The sequence below is a fragment of the Hyaena hyaena genome, unplaced genomic scaffold, assembly GCF_003009895.1.
Source record: "Hyaena hyaena isolate Hyena2069 unplaced genomic scaffold, ASM300989v1 scaffold_118, whole genome shotgun sequence".
Lineage (NCBI taxonomy): Eukaryota > Metazoa > Chordata > Mammalia > Carnivora > Hyaenidae > Hyaena > Hyaena hyaena.
The window spans coordinates 1,936,320-1,963,717 of record NW_024080751.1 but is presented as its reverse complement, the minus strand read 5'-3'; the positions used below and the strand labels follow the sequence as shown (position 1 = coordinate 1,963,717).

Sequence of the window (27,398 nt, the reverse complement as noted above, 5' to 3'; positions counted from 1 at the left end):
GTGGAGATATGCCTCCCTCCCCCTTCGGAAAGATGACTGGGGAGGCAGGCAGGGGGCAGGGACACTGGGAGGGACTGTCACTTTCATTGCACATGTTTAAGTTTTGCTTGTTTCCTTAACAAGAATATCGTGTTTGTAGTTGCACTGAAACTGTGGGCGCCTGTCCAGGTACTTAGTGTGTGTTAGCGAGAGGAAGGGTTGGAAGCCAGTGTGAAAATACACCTGAGGCTCCTTCCTGGGGTTGGTCTCCTTTACAGCTGGGTGTCCCTTCATTTCTTAATAGATACGTCACCTCCGTAGCAGCGGAAACGTGCACGTGTGACCAGGTTTAAAGCGGGCACGCAGACATAGTGCTTTTGTTTTGGCCGTTTGTAGAACGAAATGGCAGATAGGACCCAGTTCAGAGACACAGCTGCTGTTCCAGGTGTGGCCTGGGTCCTCTGAGCAGGGGCTTGTCCCCCTCCCTGGGGGCGAGAGGCCACATCCCGCTGGCCCCGCTTCAGCAGATGGTGACGCCCCAGCCAAGCAGATCACGGCCTTTCCATTAACTCATCAGCTCTGAGGGCGGATCGCATCTGCTTGTTCATTCAAGCATTTACTCGTTCAGGCGCCAGGCTCCATCCTGGACGCTGGAGCACCCGCCGGACGGGGAGCACCGGTCCCTGGGCCCCGAGCTCCAGCTCAGTCCCAGCACACAGTGGTTATGTAGGCTCAGTCCCGGCGCACGATGGGTGCTTGGGCTCAGTCCTGGCACACGGTGGGTACTTGGGCTCAGTCCCAGCGTACACACGGTGGGTGTTCAGGCTCAGTCTTGGCGCACAGTGGGTGCTCAGGCTCAGTTCTGGCGCACAGTGGGTACGCAGCACTGCCCAGGCAATGAAGAGCCACCGGTCACTGAGGACGGCACAGCTTTGCAATGACCGTGCTGTGGAAGCATGAAGGGACAAGGGTGAGGCCTCCGCCCTCATAGGCATTCACAGAAGACAGGAAGGCAGACTGCCTGGAGGAGTGAGCCCTAGAGCTCAGCCCTGCCGCGGAGAACACGAATCTGGGAGGTTGAGAGGGGCAGGCGGGTGAGGGAAGAACTTGCTGGTCTCACCCCCTCGAGCCCTCTGACCTGCTCCCTGGACGAGGCTCCCACGTGGGCCTGATGATGGTCAGGTGTCGTCTTAGAAGTGGTGCCAGGCGGGACGAGGGTGGTGGGCGGGCTCGGGGAGGAAGCTCCTCTGATCTGTGCTGGGTCTGCGCAGCCTCGACCTCTGAGACCTTCGGGTACCCACAGCCCTTCTCCTGAGCACGTGGCTGAGGCCGCCAGGGACATGTCCAGCACTAGAAAGTTCTTGGGACCTAGCAGGACCTGACTGTGTCTGCGTGGATCTGATGACAGAGCCCGCGTCTCACCCGCGAGCTGTCCACGGGGATCCACGCAGGCCGAGCAGGGAGAGCATCAGTGCCTCCGACTTGAGGGCCTCCTGTGTGTGTCTCGGACCGTGTTTGTGCACAAACGCAAAGCCCCAGCGCTGCCAGCGCGAGGCCGGTGCGCGAGGCCCTGTGAGGAAGGAGGCTCTCCTCGGTGCCCTTCCCGCGGGTGCCTGTCACTGGTTTGTGGGTCTGGGGCTATAAAGGTAAACCCACAGACCACTTTCAAGCAGCTCGTGAGCGCCCGTCCCACACTACTGTTTTAGGACCTTTTTCCTTGCTTGTCGGAAAGCTCTTCTCAAGCATCTCTGATACGAGGCAGGTGAGGTGATTGCCGGTTCCCCAGATTAGGAGAAGGCAGGGCAGGGGGGTTCTGTGACTTCTTCAAGGTCACAGGAAACGGAAAGCAGAAGCCACTCGGGAGGGAACCACAGGCCAATTTCGCCGTCTCATCTCCGGCTGGTTGCCTGACGGTCTGGGTTTTGCTGACGGAACATTGATCAGAGGGTCTTAAATGAAGATATTTGCAGAATACATACAATGTAAGCACAGCGTTCACCTCGTAGTGCGGGGGGGGGGGGGGGCACTGCGTGGGATTCGGGATAGGCCAAACATCAAGGATGTGGAATCCGTGCTGGTGGGAGACCCTAATGCTGTGAGAACCATGCCGATGTGGCCATCCGTGGCTCCCCCGCAGGCGTGGCCGCGGCCATAGGGGAAGAACTGCAGGCGTGTCAAGGGCAGAGACACCCGCCTCTGAGCCACAGGAGTCACATGTGACAAGTTCCCAGGGGCTGCGGCTGGGCTTGGCGTTGCTTTGGGGACGAGCCTGTGACTGTTTGCCGCAGTGAAGGGTAAGTGCGGTGACACAGGCAGCAGCTCCCGGCCGGGGACTCAGAGCCTCGTGCTGCGTCGGGTGAGACCCTGCGGACCCTGTCTTCGAAAATTTGGTCACCGGCCTGCAAGGGACACCCGTCCCTCGGGGTGCTGGCTCCACATACAGAGTCCCAGGGACAGGGTGGCCCCCCCAGAGGGGGACCTGCTGAGCCGGAAAGTGCCCGTGGGGCCCGGGAACAGGAATCAGGGGGCACAGAGCAGCCATGGAGGGAAAGTCCTGCCTTCCGGGCAGGGGTGCAGGGGTGAGAGCCACGGGGGCCGTCCCCTCTGGAACCCGGCCAGTGCTGGAGGCTTGAAAGAGAAAACCCGCCCCCGGAATTCTGTATCCAGCAAAAGTATCCTTGAAGAGCAAAGGAAATTAAAGACTTTCTCAAACAAAACCGGGGAACCTGTCGGCCGCAGGCCTGCCTGGCGAGTTCTTCACGGCGAAGGAAAACATTTGTAGGTCAGAGACTCGGATCAGAGAAGGAGCTGGTGAAGGTCAGTTAAAGTCTCTTATGTTTCTCAGTCTTGATTGAGTTAAGAAAAGACTTTGTTTAAAATATGAATAGCAACCAGTAACTCTTGACTGCCTGGAAGAGTTGTTTTTTTAACGAGTCACCAACATTTAAGAATCAGGGGTCTCACGAAACCGCTGGATTTTCACCACTGGAGGCCCCCGCGCAGGGCCCAGCGGACATCCCGGCGCCCGCGTCTGTGAACCCGCTCCGGACCCGTGAGTGCCCTGGTAAGCAACCCCCCGTCCTCCTCCGACTGCCTGAGAGCAGATTCCCCAAATCTGAGGTGACTTCTAAAAACTCTGAGAGTTTTTTATAAGACCGTTGCCAAAGAGAAGGCAGAGGTGGGGTGAAGCCAAGGAGGGGGCAGGCAGGGCAGGGTGGCCAGGTGCCCAGGGATGCAGCCGTGGGCGGTGAGCGCCAAGGCTCCGCCCACCTGGGAGCCATGACGGGCTGGCTGAGGTGTCACGGAGGCGCCACTGGGGTCCAGGGCAGCCTGATGGGAACGCCCGACCTCACGAGCCTCGTGTTTCCATTCGGCGTGTGGAGGCAGGGACGCCGTCATGCCTCACAAGCCGGAGGGCGGAAAAGATCCTCCGCACAAAGCCAAGTTCTGTATGGGACAAAAGGGTGCGCTTTCGTGGGACCTTACGTCAGCTTGGCCTCTGACGTGGTCTGATACCTTCATACGTGTTAGATTAGGTCTATGAAGAAATTGTCTTTTGGTAGCTGGAGACAGGGACCAGGGCGGCACCATCTGTGTCACGGGCTGTGGCCCCACGTGCGTCCCCAAATCAAGTTCCTATTTACTTTAAGTTTATTTATTTATTTTGAGACAGAGTGTGAGCAGGGGAGGGTCAGAGACAGAGGGAGACATAGAATCCGAAGCAGGTTCTAAGCTCTGAGCTGTCAGCACAGAGCATGACACAGGGCCCGGACTCAAGAAATGTGAGCTCATGACCTGAGCCAAGACCAAGAGTTGGACACTTAACCGACGAGCCACCCAGGTGCCCCCAACTTCCTATTTATAAAGGGGTCTCACGAGCCTTCTGTGATTGTGATCGTGTAGCAAGTTAGGGCAGAGAGGGCACAGCCACAAACTCATCTGCACCGACCAGGTCTCTGGCAAGGGGTGGACACACCTTATAGCCATTCCCGAGTAAGAGACCTGACTCACACACACGGGCACATGCACACGTGCACAAGCACACACATGCATGGGCATGTACACACATGCACAAGCACACACGCACGGGCACATACAAACGTGTACAAGCACACAGACACATAACCTGCTCCGTGTCTCCTGAGTCCCCGTGGTCCCCGTCTTCCTCAGTGCAGAGCCGTGTCCGTGTGCCCTGTCCCCCGTCTCTTCTACCAGGAGCTCCTGGGAGAACCACTTTCCACCCTTACCCAGAGTCCACTGCGGGCCATGCTGGCAGATGGCAGTTGACTGAGTCCGCACGCATGTCAGGGGCTGGGGACAGATGCCCGGAGGGGAAGGAAGGTCAGCCCATGGGGCCGCATGGAGTGAGATCAGGGCCAACCAGGGACTATGAGTCACACCCAGAGGTGAGACAGGGTCCTGCCAGGTGGCCGACCACCTTTCTGCTCAGGTGCCTGCACGTGTCACTGAGAAGCTCGCACAGATCTGCCTTGACTCGCGATGAGGTGATGTCCTGATAAGCCCATCCTAAGTGGAAAATATTGTTCAGTCGGAAATGCCTGAACATGCCTGGCTTCCCGCAGCAGAGCCCAGCCCCGCCTGCCTCACACGCACAGGAACAGCCGTGTGTGCGCACCTGGGGGCAGGGCCATCTCATAGCAGGCCTGCGTTACAATAAAGTGCTGACTGTGTCAGGTACCGTACCGGACACTGTCCTGAAGGCAGAAGCACACGGATGTCTGGGTGCAGGGTGGTTAAAGGTACCCTGGTGGGTGTCCCCTCCCGGCCACGTGGCTGCTGGGAGCTGCTGCCGCCTGGCATCATGAGAAACAATCAGTTCGCATAGCAGTAACCGGCAAAAAGATCCAAACTCAAACTTGAAAGTAGTTTCTACTGAATCCATACGGCTCTCGCCCTTGTAAAGACAAGAAAACATAAGTCGAACAATTGTAAGTCAGGGACCATCTGTACTTAGTACTTAGGTATCTGAGTACTAGCATAGGTGCTCAGTACTTTGTACTTAAGGGTGCCTATGTGCTTGGTAGGGTGCTCAGTGCTTAGTACCCAGGGATGTCCAAGTACTTAGAGGTGCTCAGTGCTTAGTGCTTCCGATGCCTGAGTGCTTAGCAGTGCTCAGCATTCCCGTCTCACCTCCCCCGGCCGAGCCTGCCCCTCCCTGCAGTGACTGCCCGTCCAACGGGGGCTTGAGCAGGTCCAGGGAGGGGTGGCTCCATCGACGCCTCTGCCGGGGTGGAGACAGGGGAGGGCTGGGTGCAGGGCACGGCGGGTGCACACGCAGAGAGGACGCCCACGGCCTGAGGAAGTTCTCAGAGTCTGTAAATGGGGCCTCGTCATAAATAAAACAGCACCCGCCTCCCGCCCAGGGCTGGTTTTGATGTTTCATTCAAGAGATGCCTGCTCAGTTCGGGGCCGTTTTAATTTATTTCATTCCGCGTGCTCTGCCGCAGTTTCCCCGAACACAGGCGTGAAAAGCAGCCGTCACAGATCTTTAAAAAAAAAAAAAAAAAAAAAAAGAGCTTAAGTCTTGAGCTGTCTTTGTTGTGTGGCCTTCTGGCCGGGCAGCCTCGTCCCCAGGCTGGGCAGGCCGGGCGTTTGGGGCGGGCTGAGCGCCCAGGATCCCAGGGAAAAATTCCGACGACAGCAAGGGCATGGGATGTCCTACCTGCACCGGCCGCCCCGCTGGGCGTCTCGCTTTGTGTGACCTCGTACAGGGGCTGCTGAATCTGGGGCCTCCGGCGCCTGCGAGAATTCTCTTTGGAGGCAGAGTCCCCGTTCGCCAGCTCCCGCGTCCGCGGCAGGCCTTAGAAGGTGAGACACGGGCCGCTGGGGTCCCGCCTTGCCCCGCCCCCGCCACGTCCAGGGGGCGCTGGCCGCCAGGAGCCCTCGGAACGGCGGGAGTTCCAGACCCGCCCACCTGCTAGGACGGCCCCGTGGGGGTGGGAGGGCGGGACAGGACCTGCGGGGACGGCGGGGCGCTCGGCAGCACAGGACACAGCGTGAAAAAGCCACATCGCGCGGGGAAGGAAATGCTTCCTGTTCAAGGCTCCTCCCTCTGCTCTGACGGCCTCGAGGAGAAAATGCCCGTTCTCAACAAATGTGTCCGAAGCGCCTCTCAAGGCGGCCTCGGGCACAGAGCTCCAGCCGGGAGATAGTAAGGGAGCCGTGCCAACGACCAGCAACACTTTTATGTCCTCACTCTCTGCCCTTCGGGGACAAACCTGTGTACTTGCAGGACTCGATGACCCGGGGGTGTTTATTACTTCCACTTCACAGACGATGAAACCAAGGCTCAGCCACTGCACCGCCCCACATCCAAGCCCGTCGGGCCAGAGCAGCCTAACATTCTTTTCCTTCTAAAATGGCCTGTTTTTTATAGTAAGTGATGAAACGGTTTTCACCTAAGGGAGATGTAAGGGCCGTGTGTGTGTGTGTGTGTGCACGTGCATGTAAACAGGCACACCTGTGCACACGGGTCACATGTATACATGCACAGACAGTAATACAGTGGGTCAGTTTAAAGAAAAATAGCATGAGGTGGCATTGGATATGTTAACACGGCAGAGTGCTGAGGGTGGTAGAGAAAGCTGAGCCGTCTGAGGGGTTAGGAACCTTTCTGGAAACTTCTGTGGCCACCTCTGTTTCTGTGGGCCACGGGAAAGTGTGGAGACGGGGTCCTGCTCATTCAGGTGGACCACATCGTAGTGAGTCTCTCTCGGCCCCGTGGGCGGAGAGTGGACCGTGGACCCCGCTCCCGAGTGAGCCCTGCACTACCCTGCACTAAGGGCACCGCCGAGCTGCCCACAGGAGGCAGTGCGCACCGCACTGACATGCACCGGCCCCTGCTCAGGCATCCGAGCTGCCAGCCGTCACACAGGCGGGCTTCACGATGCGCGACACAGCCCTAACTGGTGCCGTCCACCCTACACGAGCTCATTACTCACCTTTAGGGAAGTTGTGGGAACAGTTCTTCCAAATCAGACCTGATTCAAACTGCATGTTTAGAGCGCGTGGAAATGACAGGTGGTTAAGGCATGCGCTGGAACCTTCCGGAGCTCACCGCCGGCGTCCCGGAGCCGCATGGGGTAACTGCTGTCAGCAGGTGATTGAAAACGTCCAGGCTGTGCTGTTCAATTAATTATGAAACAATCTGTTGTCCACATTCGTAGCGTCGAGTGTGGGCCTCACACTGGGAAGAGAGGCGGAGGCCGGGGCTGCACAGACTCGCGGAGAGAAGCCAGCGCAGTACTGGAGGCAGGGACGCGCACGCGGAGGGCCATGGGGGAGGGTCGGCGGGAAGGGGATGACAGTCAGGCCGGGGCTGGCCTATCAGGGGCATGAGGAAGGGACAGGGTGCCGTCCCCCGTGCAGAATGTCCACTCAGCCACCACATCGACTGTGCAGAGGGAGGGGGATAGTGTCTCGATTCAGGCATGTCCACTTCCTGCAGTGGCCACCCCAGATCACACGCACCAGCCCCTCAGGCCTCCTCTCCGCTGCCCACGTTCAGGCGGGAGCACCCACCTGTCTGGGGATTCTGCCCGGCCTTCAGGGCCCTACGAGCCTCCTCCTCCTCCAGGAAGCCTATCACGAGCCAGCCTGCGATGGGACCCTGTCCCTGACTTGTGCCCACATGACACTGACCGCCACAGGCCGGCATAGACCGCACAGCGTGTTCTCGACTGAAGTGTGTACTCAGGACAAAGGGACTCTGAATGCCACCCCCATCCACGCAGGCGCAGGTGGATGCTGCGTGGCCGGCTCTGTCTCCCGGGAGGGAAGGACAGCGCACACAGTGCGTGAACGTGTGGGGGAAATGACCAGGCTGTGCCGTGTCCCGGAGCAGGGGTCAGAGGCGGCCTCCCCCAGGAGGAGACATTGTACTGACAGTTAACGAAGGAGCCACGTGGAAGAAGACCCTGAGTGGCGGGACTGCCAGGCGGCGGTGGGGGTGGGGGGCTCCCGAGAACCCGGATGTGCGGCCAGAAGAGGCAGACGGGGCTCCGGTGTCGCCCGGCGGCCGCGCAGACTCACTGTCACTATAAGCAAATGGGGAAGCGTCTGGCGCCAGTGGACCAGGCTTGCGTCTGTCGGGAGCTGCCCTGGCTGCCCAGGGGACCAACGCGGAGACTGGCCGTCCTCCAGGCCGGAGCCGACAGTCGCCTGGATGAGGCTGGTGTCTCTGGACGTGGTGAGGCTGGAAGGACATGCTGACAGCTCAGAGGCGGGTCAGGCCAGGCAGGGAACCCTGCGCTCCTGGGCCTGGCTGCGCGTCTGGGTGCTGCACGCCACTGAATCCGGGAGCAAACAAATCACTCCCACCCCAGCCCTCCCGCCGCCTCCTGCCTCGCTGCTGACCTCGCGCTGCGTATTCCTGTGCCCGGCTGGTCCGCGTCGCTTCCGGCCAGGCTCCCCTGCAGGACACACCAGACCAGGGGACGCCGCCTCAGGGAGGTGGGGTGCTGATGCCGGGGAGGCCCAGAAAGCACGGGCCCACGTCCCGCCCGTGGGGCCCTGGCCTCTCCTCCGGCTTCTTTTCCCAGAGGCCAGCCCCCACTCACCTGGAGCCTCCATTTTGCAAGTTAGCTCCAGCCTCACCCCTCCCCGCCTCCTCGGGGCCCCTCCTGACCTAGCAGCCAGGACCAGGCTCTCCCGGGTGACTGCTGACCCAGGAAGCACTGGCACCCCGCATTGCCAGCCCTCACCTGTGAACCGGGCCTATCAGAGAACAGACGGCACGGGTGCTACAGGCCGAAGAGGAGGCAGCGTGGTGGAGGCAGAGCGCCGGGGCTGGCACACCCGGTGGGCTGGCGTGGGCCAGAGGGAGCTGGCCAGCAGCCCGCGGGGGCCACCTGGGGCCCGAGCAGCGGTCCTGCGTGTGTGCTGTCTCCCCGCCCCGCGGCTCGGGGCCTCAGCCTCCCCCACACAGACGCACATTAGCGAGAGCAGGGCCCGGGGAGACGCCCCTCTGTCTGCCTGCCCTCCCGGAGCTGTGTCCCGTCTTGCCTCCTGATGTCCAGCCGGCACTCCGGCCATTGACGTCATCCCACGTGTTAACTCCTGTTTGATGTGAATCAAAAGCAGGTTGAGAGCAGCCAGGGGTCCTGGGCACGGAGCGGGGAGGCAGAACCCACAGCTCCGGCCGCAGAGTGAGCTGACCTGCCGCCCGGTGCTGGCTGATCGACACGGTCCGTACGTGTCCCCCCACCAGCTTGTTAAACCCGCAGCTGCCTGCCTGAGTGGAGGGCCGGGCCCCGGTGTCTCAGTAACCCAGCATGGGGAGAGCGGGCTCTACACCCTCCCCGAAATGCACCTGCCCAGATCAACCCTGGCGCACAGAGGGGAAAGGGCGCCTCCCTCAGATCTTTCCATGAGATCCACAGAGGTATGGGCTCAGGGGCCAGGCTTTCACCCCCACATCCCGGTTCCTGCCCCTTCCTTCCAGAGGGCACTGCCCACTGGCAGCCCAGCAGACACCCATAAGCTCAGAATCTTTGCTGTTGCAACACTGGGTATTGGATTCCACGATTCAGACTCATCTTTCCAGTGCTCGCTCAGAAGACCCCAGCAGTGTGAACCAAATGAGGTTTCTTGAAATTAACAGTCGCCATCATATTGAACAAAAATGCTACCCAGAAAATAAGCCCAATAATTGAAATTATTTCTGCCAGCCTGTTAGTCTGGGGTTGAGTAAATACAAATCTCTGGTTGCTAAGAGATGGAGACCGCTGGGCAGAGACGCCGCGGGTGTAGGTGGGTGGCTGTTCGCCAAGTCTGTCAGGGGGTGGACCGCCTTCAGGGTAGTCCTGGCGGGCGGGTCCGAGTGCCGGAATCAGTGTGGCACGTGCTCTGTTCAACTGGTGATAGTGTCTTGGTCACACATCATAAAGAAGGCAGCACTATCCCTGTGGTGGGTGTGGCTTCCAAATCAAGTGTGTGCCAGCCCCACTCCCTGTACCGCGGACAGCTGTTTCTGACGCTCGCTGGCCGGGCCCGAGCAGGAATGCGCACCCCCAAAATGGCGCACACAACTGTTTGGTCTGTGATCAGTTAAATGACGCTAAAGGAAAAACAAACAAAAACCAGCCTGCGTTTTCAGCCGTGAGTTTGAGAGACCAGCCTATTTGCGGGCGGACCTGGGTGTCGGGGTGTGTGTGTTCAGTGAGTCCCTTCCCCCGGCTCTGCCTCCTGCCTTCGCCCAATGCAGGATCCCTGATGGATGTGCCTAGTGAGTGATAAATGCTCCCATAAAGTGTGCATTCCAAGGGCTTAGAAGGTCTGGAAAGATCTGCAAGCAGTACTTCACGATTACAGGGAAGCGAGAGGGCCCTCCCAGGCAGCTTCATGTTTATTCATGTTTGATGAGGTGCGCGCGGATCCAAGGGCAGTGAGCTGTCTGATGGTCCACCCGGGTCACATAACATCAGATTTATCTCTGACCTTTGAGCGTCTGATGTGCAGGCTGGCGACGGCTGCGTGCAAGGTTTACACAGTCCGCCCGATGCGTACCGCAGCCCCGCGCCCCTGGACTGTCTGAATGTCTGCTCCGTCCTGGCTGACGGAGGAGAGAAAACGGCAGGGAGGGTCCCCGGCCGCATCTTGAGGTGACACGCTAGAAGGCAGAGGCTGAAGTGGCAGAGGGCCCGAGGGGTCCTGTTAGTGGGCCCTGTGCCTGCCCGTCCGAGGCGGGTGCTGGGCCTCGGCGCCGTGTGCCTTTTCCCAGAGGCCAGAAGCGCTCTCCTGACCTTGGGGGGCCGGCCAGCTTCCCGCCCTCCTAGCCAAGCCATTCTTGGTCCCCTTTGCCAAATAGTAGGCATCTCTGTGGCACATGGTCCCCAGAAGTTGGTGCCCCAGCAAGGACCACGGGCCAGGAGCTGGGGCCACTTTACAGTCCGACCTGGAATCCATCCAGGAGGCCAACTGCCTGAGGACCAGCGGCCGCTGCCAGCGCACCCGGGGGCCTCACCCCATGCGCCCCGAGGAACTCTTCTGTCCTTAGATGTACAATCCGTCACGTTTGGGGTGCACCAGCCCTGGTGCCGTGACTTCCCCTGAGATGCCCGCGAGCTCTTGAGAGAGAGGATGGAGCAGGGTGGCCGCCGCAGCACCTGCCGTGCCCAGGCCTGGGGGTGGCGTGGTCCAGGTGATGCATGGGACTCGGGTCTGGCTTCACGTCCCCAAGCCCCATGGCCTCACCCCCCGGGCCCCGAACACGTTTGCTGGCTGCGCAGGCGCTTCAGAGGGCACGTGAAGAGAAAGAGTGCGCAAAGGGGGGTGGGGGGAAGGCGTCTCCAGAGGCAGACCCCGGCGGCGAGCAGGGCCGGGGACAGGGGGCACACCGCCTGTGGGTGCCGGTGCCGTGTACTGTCCGGAGGCTGCTCCGGGACCGCCTCTGCCTCGTGCACCGGCCGGCTTATGGCATCCGGTGGTTTACGGGAAACTTCTAGTCCCAGCCGGATGCTGAGCAGACCCACTCCTGGGCTGGCGGGTCCTTGCTCTCATTTACGGTCTTCAGCCCTGGGGGAGGGGAAGCCCCATCTCCTTCAAGATGCTGTCAGCTGGCTGTCACCCTGGGGAAGCTTCGGCTCCGTGCCGTGTGTGTGTGTGTGGGCGTGCAGGGAGAGTAGCTGTCAGCGTGCATGTGCAAACAGCTGCAGATGTGTAGGTGCGTGTCTGTCCCAGTGTTGACGGGTGTGTGGCATGCGGAGTTTAGCCGAGCAGCCCAGGAGCTGCGGACGACGCACTAGCCCAGAGAGAAAAGTACACAATCCTTGGAAAGTGGCCATGAGGGGAAGGGCGAGTCTTTGGATTCTGGAAGCAGAAGCACCATGGGGAGTGCGCAACCCGCCCCCCCACCCTGGAGGGAATGCACCCCCCCGCCATGGAGGGAACGTGCACCTCCCCACCCCAGAGGGAGCATACACCCCCCCTGCCCTGGAGGAAGCGTGCACCCCCCACCCCAGAGGGAGCGTGCATCCCCCCTGCCCTGGAGGGAGCACGCACCACCCCCCCCTGCCCTGGACAGAGCGTGCGCCCCCACCCTGGAGGTTGTCACGGGGCCGGGCTCAAACCGGGCACACGCATGTCCTGTGATGTGCAATCATGTCAGGAGACCCCGGCTGCCGGCCTGCTGAGGGCTCTGAGTTCAGGGAAGGCTCCCAGAGGCCGCGTGCAGTCTCTCCGCCGCAGGGGGGAGAAGAGCGGGGTCAGGGAGGCCCAGGCAAGCAGGGGTCACTGCCTTAGAACTGGGGGCTTCGGAGAAGCTTCTGCTGGCCCGTCCATACCCCAGGCAGGATGCTGGCCCCTAACAGACCACTATTCCCTCCCTCACCGCCTGGTGCGATTGCGGTTTCTTCCAGAGAGAATGTAAAGGCTTCGAGGAAAACACGTACTTAGAATGTGGTTTCCCGCAGGCACAGCTGGGACCTTCCACCTGCAGCCCCACTGGACCGCCAGCACCACACGCCTGCCGGCCCTGCTGGGAAGCTGGCACAGGTGCTCCAGGAGGAGCCCTGTCCTGCGAGGTCCAGGGTCCCCGAGCCGGCAGCACAGTCGGGTGGGTCCTTCATTCCGGAGTGGTGGTTAGGCACCTGCCCCAGGGCCTGCCGTGCGGCCCACGTTCTCGGGCACCAAGGTAAGGGGTGAGCACAGAGACGGCCCCTCCCCCTGCGAGAGCGCTGGGACGGGCCTCCCGGGACGTGTGGCTGGAGACCAGAGAGTCGGCCGGTCGTGTGGGTCACTGCCGTGCTGGTGGCTCGTGCAGAGGCCAGCGCGGGACAAGACTTGGCGTGTCCCCACGCTGAGAGTTTGGCGGCGGCGTGACAGGAGACAGTCAGCAAGAATCACAATTTGAGCCCCAGGCCACCGCCGGCCTTGGAGGCCACGGTGCAAACTGGGTTGTGACTCGAAGACCACTGGGGAGCTACTGAGGGTTCTAGCAGGAGGGTGGGACGTAGATTTGGTTGAACTTGAGCGTCCCATGCTGCAGCTCCTATTCTCAAGCCCAGAGGAATCAAAGAGCAGTGAGAAGGTGCAGAATCCCCACCAGAAAGTCACCCCGTGTGCCGCAGGCTCCCGGAGAAAAGCTCTTCCCGGAATTTGAATCTACTGCTAGCCAAAGTGATCATTTTCCCATTAAATGCCCTTCCTTTTGCGTGGCAGAGGGTGTCCTCCCTCCCCCCTGTTCCCCTCAGCCACAAAAGGCTTTAATGAAAATAATTTCTGGCAGCTGTGTTTATCAGAGCCTGCTGTAGGATAGATGTGACATCTTAGTATAAATAAAGCGTATAGATGCATGCAGGACACGGCTCTCGCTGCAGAACAGGGGCTCCCAGCCCCACGACGGCAAGGCCGCTGGTGCACCTTAGCAGCGGCGCTCAGAGGCCAGCGCCGCTCCGCTCGGGGGGCTCAGGGGGACTGGCCGTCCCCCTGCAGCAGCACCCTTTCTAGAAGGAGTTGACCGAACGGCAGTGAGGAACGTGTGGCCGCAGACTCGGTGCTGGCAGGAGGCGGGGCTGTTCTGTGCACACCGTAAAACAGCTCGAAGCAGCCTGACGACAGGGCGGCCCCCTAGCAACGTGGGGCAGCTCCGGCTGCAGGCACCGGGGGCCGTGTCCTCAGACGGTGCCTCCCTCCCGGCTACCCCTGCCCCGATGGAGGCTCCCACCCGCGCTGCTTCCCATCCTCCTGGCCTCTGTCTTTGTAGCTCAGGATGGAAGTTTTCAGCAGAAAGAGACAGACTTTTTCCTTCCCTCTGTAGTTCCAAGAAAATATTGGGAATGGCTGTCATTGACTCAGCCTCAGTGGTGCGTCCATCCCTGACCCAGGCTGTGAACATGCAGGCAACGGGCTTAGGCCAGGATCACGTCCCCTCTTTTGATGCTACGGGCAGGCAGTTTCTCCCACCGAGGAAACGGGCCGGGCGAGGGAAGGGGCGAGTCCCTGCGCAACAAGGTACTGTTGCCAGAAGATGGGGGAACGTTTACCCATGAAGAGCTGTAGAACACTTGCTTTCGCACTCGGGGGCTGAGAACCCATCCAGGAAGGGAAAACTGTGTGGCTTGTCAGGGTTCCCGGGACGACTCAGCCACTCCCCATAGGTGGATCCAGGGTGTCCGTGAGGACAAAGAAAGTGGACAAAAAAACCCTGGGAAAGTCTAGGGACATTGTTCTCGCAGTTAATGTAGACAGAAAGTGAACAAGGGATGCTGGTCAGTAAGATACGAGCCTATAAGCATGTTTTACAGCAACGCAACTCTGGAACCCTCTCCAAGGGGCCTCTAGAAAGTTAGACAGAAGTAAATGGACCAGTCTTAAAAACCCTGTGATTGTCCAAATTTAAGCTGTGGTCCTTGCCCTTAGAGAATTACATATACCTGTCAAGTCCTGACACATAGTCAGTACTCAATTATATTCAGTGAAGGAAGGGATGAGTACATGGATTATTGGGTTAGTAAATGGATGGACGATGGATGGATGGATGGTTGAATGGATGGATGGATGAATGGATGGATGGATGGATGGGTAGGTGGATGATGGATGGGTGGAGGGATGGTGGAGGGATGAATGGGTGGGTGGGTGGATGGATGGGTGGTAGCTGGCTGGATGATGGATGGATGGATGGATGGATGGATGAATCAGTGAATGAATGGTTGGGTGGGTGGGTCAATGGATGAATGAGTGGAGGACGGATGGATGGATAAGTGGATGTATAGATGTATAAAATTGATGATGGATATATTGATGGATAGGTATATGGTTGGGTGGATGGATGATGGATGGATGGAATCCATTCTCAAGCCTCCCAAGTGCTCTGTATGTGGTAAGAATGTGTACCATGCTTTGTGTCTGGACTGGGGATTCCAGGATGAATTAAAGGCCCATTCCTTACGTACCCTTCTTGAAGTCAGACACACAGACCCCAGTCAGGCATCTGTACTTTGCATGAGGGCAAGGACCATGTCTGTCTACCCAGTGTCCACACAGGTGTCACGCAGCTTCTAGCACTGTGCCCACCACAGTAGGGGCTCTGTGAAAAAATGACTCATGACTCAATGATAAATAGAAAAATAGCCATAGGCAAGGCAGCATGTGAGACTATGGCAGGGGTGAGAGCTTGGAGCTGATGGTCTCTGGAAGTGGACGGCAAAGCCACTGCCAAGGATGAAGGTGGCCCAGAGCATGTCGTTGGGGTCAGTGGTGAAGACTGGAGTATTTTTTGGAGAGGATCCCGTGAGGACAAGCGAGAAGATGGTAGAGGCTCAGAGACTGTGCCCCGGTGACCCCACCAGCTGGCCGTCTTCTCCAGCTGTACACAGCAGCCCTCGCGGGGGGAGCCGAGAAGGGACATGAAGAGGTGCAGGTGTGGCGGGGCCCTGTGGGCAGAGGAGACAGGGGCTGGGGAGACACAGGGGCTGTGAGTGAATGGGGGGTTCCCGTCCTCCACTTTGCAGAGGGAACGGCCTCCCTGCTGGGGCGCCTCCGTAGGGCACCCAGACTCCTCAGGTCTGAGAAGCCACACGTGGTGGACCGAAGAGTGGCCCTCAAAGACGCCCACAGTCTATTCCCCAGCACTTGTGAAGTGTCACCTTCACATGGTAAAGGGGACTTTGTAGATGTGAGCAAAGGACGCTGAGGCGGGAGTGGCCCTGGCGATCTGGGCGAGCCCTTAAGGCAACACATGTGTCCTTGTACAGGAAGAGGGAGGAGGAGGGTCTGGATGGAAACAAGAGGCAGAAGAGACAGAGGTCAGAGAGGCGGTGCCGTGCTACCGACCTTGAAAATGGAGGTAAGGAAGGCAGGCAGCCCCCCAAGCGTCTGGAGGGGACGCAGCCCTGCCCACCCCGGACAACTGTAGGACGATGCTGTGCTTGGTGGGTGGTTACCGGCCCGGGGCCTCCGCGCCTGTCAGCCGCGGGCCGCAGCTCCGGGAGGGGCGTCTAACCTTGCACAAACAAGGACAACAGCTCGAAACAAACAGCTCAAAACCGGCCTCCCTTTCTCCAGCTGTCTTTCCCATGTATCCTTTTAAAACTCCCAGACGGAGGGTGGGCAGGGCACCGAGGCTGTGCAAGCCTGGGACTGAGCACGTGGGTCTCTTTACCCCCTGTGACCTGGAGAGAAGGGGCTCTTCCGAAGCTTAACGATTCTGCCTCCGATGAAATGTCAGACCTGATAGTCCGCGTGAACATCTGCATCCCCGTTAGGGCCCCGTTGTGTCGAGAACGCGTGGCCAGGACCCAGAAGACCCCTACTTAATACTCCTCCATCTCTCCCCAGGGAGGCGGCGGGGGGAGTCGCCGGTCGGCAGGGAGGTCATTAGTTTGATTCCGCGTATCTTGGGTCCATGGTGGTTTCAAGAGACATCATGAAATAAATTCAGAACGGGTTATGGAGATGCCCACAGAGCAAATAACACGCGCAAATTACCTCGCTGCTAAGGGGGAAATAAACGTCACGTGTCTCCTCCAGACAGTGTGACAGAATGGGACAGGGGTCGGGAAGGATGTCCTTCAAGAAGTGAAGGTGCTCACGTTCTGTATCACATGAGGATCGCCGTCCAAACGGCACGTGCTGAGCGACCCCACGCTTCAAATGTAACGTTTATCTTAGTAGAGATGAAAGAAAGACCCCGGAGGGGCTTGATAAAGGGACAGACCCGAGTCTGGCGCCCCCGGAAAGCGCTGCCCAACGTGGGGAGGGGGGGGGAGCGCTGCCCGATTCTCGCGCTGCCCTCTGCAGACTCGGGATCTGTTCCACAGAGATTCCCCAGGCTTTCCAGGCCTGGCGCGGGGTCCCCACCCTCGGGCGGTCCAGGCTCTGCCAGGGACAGACGGATGTGAGCTCCGAAGAGGCAGAGGGTGCAGAAGGGAGGGGTGTGGCGCAAGGGGCGGGCATGCAGGGGCAGCTGTGCCCGTCGTGGGCGACAGTATGGCCGCCGTAGGGAAGAGCGAGCTGAGCTACAGAGAGTGGTGCCAAGTGGGACGCGGGGCAGACACGCCTTCCGGCCAGGGAGGAGCTTGTGACAGTCACAGGGATGGGACGAGCAGTCCTCAGGGGAGCCCGCCCCAAGCGTCAGACCTGGAGGGAAACCAGAGCCACCCCGGCAGGTTGCCTCCGCAGGTGTTAACTTCCGAGTGGCTACATTTAAGAAGTAAAAATAAGTGAAATTGTTTTTTATCTGTATTATATTTCACCCAACATACCCCAGATAGCATTTCAACATGTGGTCAGTCTGAGAGTTAATTAATGAGAAACTTCATTGTTTTTTCACACTAGTTCTTCGAAGTCCAGTGTGAGCTCTACCTTGACTGCTCAGCTCAGTTCACACCGGCCATGTGTCAAGTGCTCTGTGGCCCCATGTGGCCGGTGGCTGTTTCACCGGACAGTGAGACCCCAGACCCTTGGCCAGGGTCAGCACACTGGGGTCCTTGAGCCAAACCTGGGCCCCCTGCCTGTGTTTGTAGATAAAGTTTTATTGGCACACTCGCCCATCATTTACATTTTTGCCAGAAACCCTTGCCGTGGGCTGTGTGGGGGTCTGGCGGGGGCCCCGCTCTGACAGGTTCAGGCAGAGGGGGCCCCCTCCCACTTCTGGGGGAAGGTGACAGCCACCTCGGGTCAGGTCAGGCCTCAGCTTTGCCCAGCTTGGGATCCGGTGCTGCATGAAAAGCCCAGAGCCCCTGCGAGGCGGTCCCTTGCCCGCCATCCACCTGCTGGCCCTGCCCCTATCTGCCCCCCCCACGCCGAGTCCAGAGGCACGGGCCCCCTGGGTGTCAGGACACAGCGACAGCACGGTACTGTGCCGTCAGGGTGGCCCGGGTGACCGCTGCCTCGAGTGCACGGGTGCTGGTGCCGCTCTGCTGCCGTCGTCTGGAGTCCGGATGCCGGGCTTACCTCCCCGCAGTCCCTTCTCAGGCCACAAGACACTGTGCCAGAACTCAGCTGTGGGGACATGCGGAGGGGCGGGGCCGTGGGGTCAGGTGAGGTGGGGGGGTCAGGTGGGGGCGGGGCCGTGGGGGGTCAGGTGGGGGCGGGGCCATGGGGTCAGGTGAGGGGGCGGAGCTGTGGGGGGTCAGGTGAGGGGGCGGAGCCGTGGGGGGGTCAGGTGGGGGGAGGAACCATGGGGGGTCAGGTGGGAGGGCGAAGCCCTAGGGGGTCAGGTGGGGGCGGGGCCGTGGGGTCAGGTGAGGGGGCGGGGCCGTGGGGGGGGGGGTGGGGGGGGGCGGGGCCGTGGGTTAATATGACCCTGAAAGGAGGCAGAGCTCATTCTGACTGGAGCCTGCTGAGCCATCCACCTTCACCTGAGTGCTTGCAGAGGCTTGGAAGGGGTGTGGGGAGGGCAGCACCAATGGTGGGGGTCCTGGGGCTCCCCCTCCCAGGATGGACCCCCCTTCAGAGCACGGCATGGGTTGGGTGTGGACAAGCAGAGGATGCTTGAGCCCCGACGTCTGCTGGGGGGCCCGGCCTAGGCTGTCCTTAGCTGACTGCCTGTTCTTCTAGGGGGCACAGGGAGCATGCCCGGCACTGTTCTAGATCCTTCCGCATACCCTGAACCGACAACCAAATGTGCCCCTATGCTCCCCGGGGGTCTTGCATCCCCAGGAGCCGCGTGGAGCCTCGTGCCAGCTCCCACAGTTGGAAGAGAAAGCAGGAGGAGGTGGCTGGGGGACCCTGGGGCAGGAGGGGCATTGATGGGGCACATCACACCCGCGCCCGGTCCCCAGGGTGAGGGCTGTGGATTCCCTCGGTGTGCCAGGGCCTGGCTGCTGGGCAGGATGGGCTGCCCGTCAAGCCGCTGGCACAGAGCCCGGGGAGGAGGGCAGACTTCCGGTAGAGATTCAATTACAAGGAACGGGCACTTAACCTGCCGAAGCTGACAAGTGGCGTCAGACGCATTAGCAACGCCACTCGCCACTGGCAGGCGGGAGACGTGCTAAATGCACGATTCGGACACAAGGTGCAGAGAGAAACCCTGATCCCTCCTCATTAGGACGCTTCCAGCCCAGCCTCTGCTTGACAAACCCAGTCACTTGTGGCCCTTGTTAGTGCGCTCCCGCCGCTAATGCCCGGACTCGAGAGACAGAAAACCGTCCTGCTGCAGAACAAAATCAACTTCACACTTCAGACTTTTTCACTAGCTGAGACCCCCCCCCTTCCTGACGGATCCCCTCCCTGCCAGAGCTAAGTGAAGCGGGGTCAGCATGATACGACCTAAGGACAAAGGAAGACGATGGACTGAAAGGTGGACGGACAGACATGCAGACAGACAGAATATTTTCTAAAGATGTTAGCTGGTTAATTCAGAATCTTCAGATGAGAAGTAAGTAGGGGCGCCTGGGGGGCTCCGTCGGTTAAGCGCCCGACTTCGGCTCAAGTCGTGATCCCACGGTTCAAGCCCCATGATCGTGCAAGTTCAAGCCCCATGTCGGGCTCTGTGCTACAGCTTGGAGCCTGGAGCTGCTTCAGGTTCTGTGTCACCGTCTCTCCCTACCCCTCCCCTGCCTGTGCTCTGTCTCTCAAAAATAAATAAACATTTAAAAAAAATTTTTTTTAAGTAAGAACCGGAGCCATAAACAACCCGGGTAAGCACCAAATCGTGCACAAGTGAGGCCGGCAGGTGCCTTGACGCCGGAGCCGGAAGAGCCAGCCATTCAGCCTGTCTGGGGTTCAGGAGTTTCCGGGCTGCTGTGCAGTTACTACAAATCTGATGCTTAAACAACGGAAGTGTCTTGTGTCACAGCTCTGGAGGCCAGAAGGCTGAAGCCGAGGCGCTGCGGGGACGGTTCCTTCGCGGGCTCTGCGGGGGCGTCCGCTCAGCGCCTCCCTCCCAGCTCCTGGGGTTGTGGGCGCCACCCGATGCCTCCTCCACGTCCATGTGGCCTCTTCTCCGTCACCCTGTGCGGCTCGCTGTCTCGTGTGAGCACCTGCCATTGACTTTAGAGCCACCCCAATCCTGTAGGAACCCATCTTTTTATTTTTTTAAGTTTGTTTATTTATTTATTTTGAGAGATAGAGGGAGAGAGAGAATCCCAAGCAGGTCCGAGCTGTCAGCACAGAGCCCGATGCCGGGACCAAACCCATGAACCATGAGATCATGATCTGAGCCAAAATCAAGAGTCGGATGCTTAACTGACTGAGCCCTTCAGGCGGGTCCCTGTACAAGCACATGTTGATCCTCACCTTAATTCTACCCCAAGGAGTCCCATTTCCAAATAAGGTCACATTCTGAGGTTCCAGACAGACTCGAATCTGGGGGACACCATTCAACCCGCTCTGGCGCCCGACGGAGTGAGTGCACACGTACACTCCTGTCCTGTGGGTTGAACAGGCATCCGTGAGGACCCCAAGGAGAGGGCCCCATGCCCCGTGCTCCCGCCGCACCCTGTCCTGGAACAGCGGCCAGAAGGGGCTGGGTTCGTGGGCGTGACCTGGCCTGGGGCTGCCAGTGTGCGTTCAGGGCTCCCCCTCCGGCCCCTTGTGCCTCGGTGCACAACGCAGCTGCTGCTGCTCCACACCGCACACCGTTCCCCACCCCCGAGTGTGTCCGCAGCATGTCTCAGGTGGGAGGGTGCCTCACAGACGCTGCCGGGGCCCCTGCGGGGCAGGGCCGGCTGTTGGAACAACTTAATCAAGATCTCTGGGGAGGCTGTGCTGTGGCCGGGAGGGAGGCGCAGCGGGGAGGCCCTGGGTGCCCAGCGCAGCCTGCAGGAAAGGCACTGAGGAGCCCCTCCCGGCTGGGGCACCGCTCGGTGCCCATCTGAGAGGGAGGGGGGGAGGAACGGGAAGCAGGACCCGCGCCCCCGAGAGTGAGCAGGCGACGGCACTAAGGGTGTCCTGCCCGGCTGCAGAGCACCGCGCAGTGCTGGCCCCGCGTCGCCTCCCCGGAGCCTCCCCGCCCCCACCCTGCCTGAGGCCGGAGGACGGGCCCCATCACAGCCTGGGCGTGACCCCTCCTGGGCACACAGGATGGCAGGTGGCGCAGCCATACCCGGACTCTGACCTGGACTTTGAGGGCCTGGCCAGGCTGACAGCAAGATGGACCAAGCGCTGCCGGGGTGCTGGGTACGGGCGCGTGCATGAGCCAGGCTGAGGGACGTGGGCACCAAACTTCTGCCGGAGACACGGGCCTGGTGAGGTCAAGGCCAGCCCCCGGTCCTGCACCTAGCCAGCCAGGGCCTCTTCTGGCGCAGGCCAGGGATGGGAGCACATCTCCGGGTGTGGGGGGGACGGCGGGCATCACTCAGGCCGCTGGGACGGACCGGCCACGGGAACATCGCCTCCGTGAAGGCAGAGGCCGAGAAATCAGGAGGAAAGAGGCAGAAAGGGAGGAAGGGGAGAGGCGCCCGTCCACACCAGGCCCACTCACGCCTGCGGCGGTCAGGGCACCAGAAATGGTGTCAGTGTCTCATTCCTTTCTTTTTTTTTTTAAATAGTTTATTATCAAGTTGGTTTCCATATAACACTCTGTGCTCATCCCCACAAGTGCCCTCAGTGTCTCATTTCTAAAGCAGCGTCAGATTCAGATTCTCAGGGTCCAGCGATCTCAGTGTGGACGCATCCCTGGTGGGGGTCACAGGATGTAGACCACTCAGGTGAGGCCATCCTCCTGCCCCGCCCCCCACAGGGTGTCTGACAGCACGAGCAAGGGTCCTGGGGCCCCTGCCCTGCCCCTCAGTCCTCAGATGGCTCCGTCATCCTGCGTCCTCCAGTGTCGGCTGGGGGCGGTCACCTCTCTCCCAGGGGACATTCCCCGCCAGGGAGACCCAGCAGATACTTCTGAGGGGCCTCGTCGGCTGGGAAGTGAGGAGTCGGGACAGAGTCCTTTCTCCTGCCCCCTCCATCTGACCCCACTCCCTTGGGAGGACAAAAGGGTCACTTTCCAGAAAGAAACAGTGTGTTCACAGTGAATTGGCTTCTCTGATACCCATTCCGTCTGTGCCTCTATTAGCAAATGACTTGACGCTGTGACCCGAGGGAGAGGATGCCAACCCGCGAACGTCATTCAGGCCTCCGCACACCGCCCGCTCCTGTTTCCCGTCTTTCAACCACACACGGACAAATTGGAGATGTAATTTGATGTGAATTACCTACAAATTGTATACAGTACTTCACCACTAAGTAGCTTTTTTCAGGGCTCCGTACGAATTCTGTCTTTTGTCCAAATCCTACAAAATACTCTTTGTGAATTGTTAAGATTTTTATGCCATGCGTAAAAATAAGGCTTAAATCACCCAAAAGGGGACAAAAATGCATTAGAAAATTCTTGGAACTTTATAGCTGTATATACATTTGAAGGAATCTGTTATTCCCCGACCCTCATTCCCAGGGGGTGGAGAGAAAGCGGGGCGTCAGCCAGTGGCCAAGAGGACGTCATAGTCCTTCTAGAGAGATCAGGACCAGACTCGGGGCTGTGATTGCCTTTGCAGACCCTGAAAGGAGCTTCCCGGGCACGCGGAAAGCCGGGGTGCCCCCCGCAGCTGGGCATGGGGATGCATTTGGAGCTCCCGGGGACCAAGCTCTGGGTCCGCGTTTGCGAATGGCTTCTTAGTTAAGAAACCTCTGTTGAGGGTGTATGCGGTGTGTCGGGGCAGGGGGGCTGAGTAGGAAATGTGATGCTTAATCAAGCCTACGGCTTTGACCCTGTGTGAGCCACCAGTGGCCCCGGGGTGACGGGGGTCCATTCGTGTCCCCGCTGTATGGGGCCGCTCAGCGTGCACGTGAGGCATTGGCAGTGACTTGCGTGGAGGGGCTGAGGACCAGGCTGCGAATCCCCACCAGCACCCACACCCCAGGGGGCTCAACACATAGGTAAACAAGAGAGAGAGGCCTAGTTCCTGTCTAAAAACACGAGGCCAGCCTCAGTGGGGGTCTGGGACAGAGAAAGGGCATGAAGGTCGCCTTGTCCTGGAGGAAGTAGGACCATGGCCCCTTGGCCGGGCGGGTGCTGTCTCTGGATAAGGCTCTGTGCCGGGGCGCGTTAACCTACCAGCAGCAACATGGCATCACCCAGATTACCAGGACAGCCACAAGCAAGTCCACCCCTAACGCTCTCTGAGCCACAGGCCCCACGAAGCAGGAAAGCCAGGATGCCCGAGCCCCCAGCAAGACAAAGGCGGGTCACAGGGTATAGAATGGGAAGGTGTTGGTCGGTCACAGCGCTAACCCTGTGCTCTGATGGCACCACTCTGTGCCCTTCCCAGCTGAGCAGGCCCCAGAGCCGTCCCCACCCTCCTGGGTTTCTGTCGCTTCAGGTGCCCAGTGGCAATTCAAGGCCCGAGGCATCTCCTCAGCAAATCCTACATCATCCAGTGTAATCCCAGAGGAATGGAGAAATGAGAAATCAGGGCAGTTTCAAAGCAGAGCGTGAAAGGCGCAGTAGGGACAGGGAGGCAGGAAGTGGCCCTGCACACCTCAGCTGCTACGAGAGTGCTGGTGGCTTCAGTCCCGCCGGTTGCCACGCAACTCCCGCCACGCATCTGCCTCCCCCTGACATCTGGGCAGGTCCCTACCTTTACAGCACTTACCTTCAGTGGGCGGAAGAAGGTGGACGGGTGGGGGGTGGGGGGTGGGGGGTGGACGGATGGTTAGATGGTGGATGGATATGTGATGGATACATGGTGGATGAATGGATAGATGGATGGATAGTGGATGCATGGATGATGGTGGGTAGATGGATGAATGGACGGGTGGGTGGATAGAGGGATAGGTGGATGGCTGAATAGACAAACAGATGGATGGATAGATGGATGGTAGATGGATGGATGGATCAATCGACAAATGAATGGGTGGGTGGTGATTGGTTGGATGGAAGGAAAAGAAGGAGAGAATCAGGCATTAACATTTCATTAGGAGTAAAACAGTGGCTGACAGAAGTGCAGATTTTCGCCCCTGAGGGAACACCTGACATTTCTGGTGTAGAGAAGAGGCACCTTAAAAAATTCCAGATGATTCTATCTGTGTAACACTGTATTCCTCTCCAGTTTGTAGGATTATGGCACTTACTGTGGGAACTTTTTTTTACTGGTGGGGCAGTATGTCCATACACAAATATCCTGGAAGTAGGTATATTACCTGCTTGCTCAGCCAGCATTCCTCTTTCTTTAGGAAAATGCATCCAGTGAAAAGATGCATAAGAGCAAATTGTGAATGGTTCTCTCTCAGCTGGTTTTCTAAAAATCGAGTGTGTTTTTATGAAGATGGAAATGGCAGGCAAGCGTCCACTAAAATACATACAAAGTCACCGTGCCATTCAGGGCTGGCCCTGGACTCACCTCACACGATTCTGACACTGTTTTCCCCCGACATGTGTTTTTGTGAGTTTATATGCCGAGTATAAATGTTCAGAATATGAATAAGTACACACAGCTGTATTTTCCACGTCTGTGTGGTGGAAGGCATATGATAAATCTTGCGATCCATATGTTTGTCTTCTAAAACCTGATCTTTGAAAGTAGTAAGTAGTAGACATTAGGACGCGGAGGGGAACCCCAGTACGAGAGGAAATCATCTGTCCCAGAGACTGTATCCGTTTCACAGAAGACAGGCTGGTGAAATCTCTCCGGCCCCGCGATGACCAGCATGCGTGGCTTCCTTGGGGCTCTCCCCACGCATCCTGGGGCCCCCGCCTGGGGAAGCCAGTGGGCAGGTGCCCTGAGGAGAGAGGGCTGCCTGGGGAGGGGCAGCCACGAGGTGAGCTCTTCTCTCTGCAGATGGGCCGCCGCTCTGAACCTTGCTTGTAGCTCATCAGCTGCCAGCAGAGCGAAACACATGCTTTATGGAATGAAATCCCATCTTCGGATCAAATATTTAAATGCGTTTCCCTGCGCACCGTAAATCTGTCTTCAGAAGACGGATCACGTGGTCCCAGCTCCTCTTGCTCCGAGCCAGGCCCTGAGCTCGTGAACGATCCTGATTTACAGCCCTGTTTTCAGGAGAAGCTTTTCTTGATTCGGCAGTGTCTCCTGCCCACAGTTTCCACTGACAGTGGAGACAGACAGACAGACAGGAGACAGGTTTTTCCTGGTGGTGGACGTCTGGGGAGGCGGGGGCCAGAGCGGGATGTGCTTACTGTCCATGCCCTGTCTGTGGAATTTTTTAACAAGGGTGACTGGTACCCACTGTGCAGCAGGGATGTTGCCCCAAGGGCACAGAACATTCCAGAAACCACCAAACGAACACATGAATGAAACCACTGGCTTTGGGGAAAAAGGATACCGTCAGGAATGTTGCCAGTGAGGGTGGGGATTGCCCAGAAGGGGGCCAGGGAGGGGCACCGTGGACATGGCTGAGGGGCTCTGCCTGATGGAACTTTCTAGTTAGGGGAAGAGCAGGCCCCAAGCTTGCAACTCCGAGCCTCCCTGTCTTACTCATGTGGATCAGGTAGGTCAGATATGATGTGTGTGGTGCAGGGGTGGAGCTGGGTGGGGAGGGGGGGTGTCTCAGACCTTCTCATGCAAGACATTTCATCACCCCAAAAGGGGATGTGGCCACCGCGAATATGCCCCCCGTCTCTCTGTCCCTGTGGGTTCGCCCGCTCTGCGCGGTTCTGAGTGGACTCCTCCACCACGTGGCTGTGTTATCCCTCTTCTTTCACTCAGCACGTTTTTTAATCTATTTTTTAGCTTATATCGCTTCTTGAGAGCCATTCATACATGGCCCCGGCTTCAAAACCTGCTTCCGCTTACTCACCTGTCAAAGCTTCAGCTACCCCGTGGGTGAACTGGGAGGTTCATCTCCAACTGGCATAAACAGACACTGAATGAGAAGTCTGGATCCCCCTCCCCCCACCTGGCCTGCCCTGTGACGAACCCAGGACATGTTAGCTCTCCTGGCAAACAGGGCCTCCTCCTTCAGCTTCGGGTTGTAGAGGGCACGGCTTAGCCCTGCACCTGCCCCGCGTAAGCCTCCCCATCATCTGCTTCCCTTTCTAGCTCGGGCCCTCCCCTCAGGGACAGCGTGAGGCCGGCCGGCCCTCGGGCCCCCTTCCGCTGCCCTGACATTGGGCACCTGGGGCACCTCTCGGAGCTCCAGGGTCCCAGCCCTCAAAGGGGTCCCACACCCTCGTCCCATATCCTCCCGCACCCACCTTCGGACGCCAGGAAAGTGCCGGGTGCATGAAGCCACACATTACGGCAGGCAGCGCAGACCAGCCCATGGACGGCACCCACATGCCTTCGACATTCCGCACGGAGCATCCAGGAAGGAGAGGCACTCGCTTCCAGACCCCTCTCCCTCCTTCATCAGAGGACATTTTGCAGTTCTTGAAAATTCTGATAAATACAGAAGCAAAAATAAGATCCGTTCTCACACTCGCCGTGGCGGTGGGATTTTTTTTCTCAGTGAAAATAGACCAGTGGCATCTGTACCGATCGTTTTACATATTTTTCTGCCAAGAGAATGGAGGTCTTTCCAGCTTTTCCTAAAAGAATCAGGATTTCTGTGAAAGTCCCAGAGCTGTTCGCTGTTGCTGAACTTGACGGCAGTTGGTTTGCCGCAGAGCCGTGGCCCCTGCTCACGTCCCACATCTGCTTGGCCCAGGAGGCCCGTGAGCTCACCCTACTAGACAGCGCGTCCCTGTCCCCAAAATGCCCCTGCCAAACTCTAACCCCCAGGGAGAAGGTGTTAGGAGGGGGACCCTGGGAGGTGAGGGGGTCCTGGGACGGGGGCCCCGTGGAAGGAGGCCCCAGAGAGCTCCCTCCCCCCAGCCTGTCTTGTGAGGACCCGGTGGGAAGGCACCATCTCTGAGTTGTGAGAAACACGCCACGCAGCCTGAAATAGTAGTTACGGCCGGAACAGAGTGTGAGCACATGTGTGCACACCCTGAACCCTCCGCAGATCTAGCCCACCAGCCGCTCCGCCTCCTCGCCAGCAAGGGGGCCCTTGGTCTTACATCCTGTGACCCAAGTGCACAGCGGCCAAAACCACCCCTGGGAACCCCTGATCAGAGTGTCCACCTCCGTGATGGACACACAGGGTCCCCCCCGCCCCCGCCCATTCACTGGACAGCGTCTCTTCCCCTGCAGAGGGGAGTCCTTAAAGATAGTTTCTCACAAAACCCAGGTGATTGTGTGCACGCCGAGGCTGTCCGGGTGCCACGAGAAACGTGGGCGTGGCCCCCAGGCCCCCAGGTGCGGGCAAGCGTCCCGAGCACCCTCCGTCCTGCCCTCGCCGGCCACGGGGACCCGCCGACTCAGGTGGCCCTGTCGCCAGTGAGTCTGCTCTGACTCTGCAGCGCGCGCCAGGAGCCGCTTCCGGGAGGGGGTTCAGCACAAGGAAGGACTCTGTTTAGAAAGAGGTTTGACGACGGGAAAGGCGAAGACTTCCTTTGGAGCAAAGAAACTCACTTCCGATTTCCTAAGTTCCCAAGTCGGTGATGTGGAGACCCTTTCCCCCTCACAGCC

General features: G+C 59.1%; 1 protein-coding gene across 1 annotated transcript in view; it reads left to right on the top strand.

The window, feature by feature from the left end:
* The window catches only part of CDH4 (cadherin 4), a 514,294-nt gene that overhangs the window by 303,930 nt on the left and 182,966 nt on the right, over positions 1-27,398 (top strand). The window lies entirely within an intron of this gene.